Source organism: Etheostoma spectabile, chromosome 1 (genome assembly GCF_008692095.1).
Source record: "Etheostoma spectabile isolate EspeVRDwgs_2016 chromosome 1, UIUC_Espe_1.0, whole genome shotgun sequence".
In the NCBI taxonomy this organism is placed as follows: Eukaryota; Metazoa; Chordata; class Actinopteri; order Perciformes; family Percidae; genus Etheostoma; species Etheostoma spectabile.
Genome location: NC_045733.1, coordinates 21,784,034 through 21,788,747, shown reverse-complemented (window position 1 = coordinate 21,788,747; position 4,714 = coordinate 21,784,034). Strand labels below are relative to the sequence as shown.

The 4,714-nt window shown below is 41.6% G+C and overlaps 1 long non-coding RNA gene across 1 annotated transcript in view; it reads left to right on the top strand.

Annotated features, from left to right (window-relative positions):
- The first annotated feature begins 2,640 nt into the window (after nucleotides 1-2,640).
- The window catches only part of LOC116689167 (uncharacterized), a 16,751-nt gene continuing 14,677 nt past the window's right edge, over nucleotides 2,641-4,714 (top strand). The window contains exon 1 of the long non-coding RNA XR_004331931.1: nucleotides 2,641-2,716. This is a non-coding gene — a long non-coding RNA (uncharacterized LOC116689167). The remainder of the gene's footprint in view (nucleotides 2,717-4,714) is intronic.

Below are 4,714 nucleotides of genomic sequence, written 5' to 3'. Positions count from 1 at the left end.
TTCCCTCAAAGCTAAATCTCTGTTTCTAAGGGAATGAAACAAAAAGGTTTTCACAATGTAGGGCATATGTCTTAACCACGTACACCCCAATATTGGCAAATCGCTGTAGTTAGATGGCTTTCTTTTATCCCTGTTTACACCTTGAGGAGAGCAAAATGTTCACAAAAATCAGGTTTTTTTTGGGAAGTGAAGCAAAGAATAAGGAGATGCAAAAGTTAAAAGAAACTGCTTTTCTGCTTAAATATTGAAAGGAAGATGAAATGCAACAACCATTACTGCTCAAAGTGAAGGCTGTGACACTGCAGGTGCATTGTAATCTCCATCACTGACAGTGATGGCTCACTTTTTAACTGGGTACATTATCATTGTGCTAACTAAGGCCGCGGTGGAGAAGGTTATATAAAGGCTGCGTTATTCAGATGTAAAAGAATTCTCCTTGATGTGTACCAAAACATTGCCTGCAAACAAATGACTAATTAACAGGACAGCGGAGGCGTACTATTGAATTATTATCAGAAAGTACAAGGGACACACTTTGTTCACCCCGATGATCACAGGTATAACACATGTCTGTTGCATTTTATAAAAGCAGACTACAATTACATTATAGGTGGCTTACATTAGTTGACTGTAGTTATCAATAATAAATGCACTGTGTTGCATATTCAGTGTGCTGGAATTAATTCACAGGATTGATGCAATGTATTGCACTTTTATCTGCACAGCCTTTGCGGCAGATGAGGTGGACTTTGTGAATAAAAAATGTTCCATAAGTTTAATGAGATGACATATATCAATGAAAAGTATCTGGGAATTGATGAGCCGAGGCTGTATGTTTTTAAAAAAAAGGGCCTCATACAGATATTCTCTAGTGCAAATGAATATTTTCATTCCACAACCTGCACATTTAAAGCAGATATGGTCAATATTTTTTATGGCATTGTTAAACCAATAGAGAACTGTCACCCTACTCTGCTGTGCCCCTCAGCTCTCAGGAGATATGCAGCATTTTTCAGCTGATTTTTTAGGTTTTCCTGCCCGCAACTTTACTGTCATCATTACATCCTCACGCTTGACGCTCTGAGGATGTCATATTCAGCCTAAACAGGGAGCTGTTTCCAACAAAAAGAGCTCTAAACCCACTGTATGCTACATACCCAACACCAAACAGCAGACAGAATATAGCCGGTTAAAAGTGGAGTATTTAGCAGGTACAGCGAGGACAGTGAAAATTCATCAGAAGGATAGTCCTGCACTGCCACCCTTCTTCCTCCATAGTGGATGATTCCACACAGCATTCCAGGATGAGAGAAACATGCTGTGGTTTATTGGCAATTCTTTAAACCAATCACAGCTGTCTACAGCCATGGGGCCTCTGCGAAATAATCTCAGGAAGGAACTGGTTTTGGTGGAACATGTGTACGTTCAAAAGCAGTTTTAGTTGCAAACAGAAAACTCAGATTGGACAGATTGTCTAGCTAGCTGTCTGGATTTACCCTGCAGAGATCTGAGGACCAGGTAACCATAGTCCTCAGATTGGACAGATAGTCTGGCTAGCTGTCTGGATTTACCCCTCAGAGATCTGAGGACCAGGTAACCATAGTCCTCAGATTGGACAGATAGTCTAGCTAGCTGTCTGGATTTACCCCACAGAGATCTGAGGACCAGGTAACCATAGTCCTCAGATTGGACAAATAGTCTAGCTAGCTGTCTGGACTTACCCTGCAGAGATCTGAGGACCAGCTAACCACAGTCCTCAGAAATCCACCAGTGGTTAGAACGCCAGCACAGAGACAGAGGATGTGGACAGAATTTGTGGAGACACCTGATCAATCCAGGAAGTGAATACATGCTGTTTCTCTGTCTCTGCTGGCTGTGTAAATGTGCAGCTACTTGCTAAAACAATCTCCATATCATTAAAAGGTGCTAATATGTAGGTGTTGCGTTTACAGCTTATTTACACTCTTCTAAAGGTGCCAACAAAAAGAATCAGTTAGTGCTGGTTTAATGGTGTTGCAAATGTTCACAGGGATCTTATGAAAACAGCGTGGAGTTCTTAAATGAATTACAGTTATTTGTTATACATTTTCTGTGCATTCTTATGCTTTGATTAAATTCTGCTCTTGGCTTGAGATGGCTGCTCGGCTCAGCGGTGCTCTCATACTGCTGCTGCTGCTGCTCTTGCACACGGCAGCTAAGAAGTTTTCTGATCATTTTCTCAAAGGTCCAATGTGTAGGAATCTCTCTCATCTAGCGTTGAGATACGTCGCAATTAACTCTCTCGCGCCATGCAGTTCAAAGTACGTATTACAGCTACGGTAGCCTTCACACTTGCTCTTTTCAATATCCTTTTTCTGGGCAAAGAAGAAGACTTCTGTTCCTGAAATCTGGATTTTAATGGACTCTTCAAAGCTGTCGGGGCTGGGAAGCGACAATAGCCATTAGCAGCATTAGCAGCACCTGCGAGTTTATCATGTGACAGCGAAAATGCGAAAGACGGAGCAGTACGTCCTGTATGTCCCCTACTGGCTAACCTATTCCAAGATGACGCATGAATACGGAATATCTAGCCCAGGTCATGTGAATGAAAATGTAAAATTTCAAACCAATAGGAATACTTGGAACTGATATCATTGGTAAATATTCATGAAAGTTTGTGAACACAGATTTTGATAATGAACAACTAAACGCTTACACGCTGGACCTTTAAGGAAAAGTACTAACACCACATTGTAAAAATACTCTGGAGTAACTAAAGTAACTAGTAACCAAAGCTGTTAGATGATTGTTGTGGAGTAAAAAGCCCAATATTTATCTTTGAAATGTAGCGGAGTACATCAAAGTACCTCAAAGTTGTCCTTAAGTGCAGTATTCAAGTACAGTAAATGTACTTAGTTACATTCCACCACTGGGGGCTAAACGCAGTATCTTGCCACAGCATAATGGAAAACTCATCCTTTGCATGGCTTTGTTTACATTGGCTTTCTAATGCATGACAGCCCGTTATTATAAGTATTACAATGGGTACAAACTAATCCAAAAAATACCCTTGAATTACACAAAACAAACATTGTGCTTTGGCTCTCTTTGTTTATTAGAATGGTGTGTAATGCAGCATCAATCCACGTCTGTGCCCAACGATATGTCATTTTCGTCTCCTTCCAAATGCATTCATCGTCGAGCTTTGCAACGTTCTTTTTCCTTTTTTCCCCCTTTGAGGAAGCGGCTTGAAGCTGTCAGGCCCTGCGTGGCGATAACAACCTGGGGTGGAGAATGACACCTTGAGAGTGACAGATGAAAAGGAATCACATTCTCCCCAGAGCCAACTGTATGGAACTGATACAGGCTTCCCCTCCATTTCTCTCCCCACAAACAGGCTGTTGCATTAACTTATTCAGATAGGAGGTCAAGCCTTAGTTTAGACACCAGACCTGTCCCAAAAAGCAGAGCGGGATGAGGGAACGAGTTGGGGGAAAAGAAAATTGAGTAATTGTACTTCTGAATTAATGCCTTTCAATCTGTACCCTCAGCCTGAGTGATAATAAAAAAGTAAAAAAAGGGCAGACTGAGTAGAGAGTTTTGCAACACGATGAATGTGCCTCTGCAAAAAGAATGAGTTATTGATCTAATATGAGGGCAACCAACCTGAGGAATCTTCTTAAGAGAGCCCTTAAGAAACCCCTTTCAAGAGTCTCCTCCCTCTTTAGCCGTGGAGTGAGGAATCAGACTCCTAATCAGAGAGGGGACTGGGCTCCATGTCGCATGTCCATACACTCAGCTTCATTCGGATATTTACCCCCGGCTGTTGAGGACACTCCGAATGAACTTGTACCCCATCTCAATTAAGTACGAGCGGGACGCGGGGTCAGGGCCGAGTTGCTCTGGTCTTTATGAAGGTAGCTGACATTATAAGCAATAAGCTCAGAGGATTTTTTTTCCCCAGCCTGAGCGATTTCCCAGCTTACTCCGAGCTTCTTCCCCTTGACTCTCCCTCTCCCTCTTATTTCCTCTCAGAGCAAGGTCCCATGCTGTGCTGCAGATTGAAGACACTGCGTTCGGAAATCAACTGCTTGGCTAGGTAATTTGGCTAATGGACTAATCTCGGCTAAACTTTTGTAAATGAGGGTTTTATGAGGTGACTCTGAGAAAGAAACATTTCGCCAATGTCATGGATGATAAACATGCGATTGAGCAATCACATCGAGATGAAAGCTGTACCGCAGCTGTACGAGAATGGAACTCTCGCGTCCTTATATCTCCCCATGATAATAATGACTAGATCTATTTTATGGCTACGCAATCTCAATTTGATTTTTAAATCCAGTAAATCACAGAAATGACTGCATATTGTTTTAGTTCTGGTGAAGAAGGGCACTCAAAACTTCTTAACTTTGTTGCAATGTCTTCATTATGATGAACGTTTTTATTTTTCTGGTTATAATAAATTCCATTACAATTTTTCCCGACTAATCCCCGCAACGGAAATTGACAAAGAATATGTCTACTTTTTAATGAACTAACTATTTTGGGTAGCTGTCATGTGTCTATGGACATCTGTGTATGTCCTCTGCGTGTGTGTGTGTGTGTGTGTGTGTGTGTGTGTGTGAGAGAGAGTGTGTGTTTACTCCAGCAACTCAAATTCCTTGCTCACTGGCACTATTGGGGAACACATTTTTTGCACATCTAGATTTTTCCACTCTCTGCACTGCAGCAA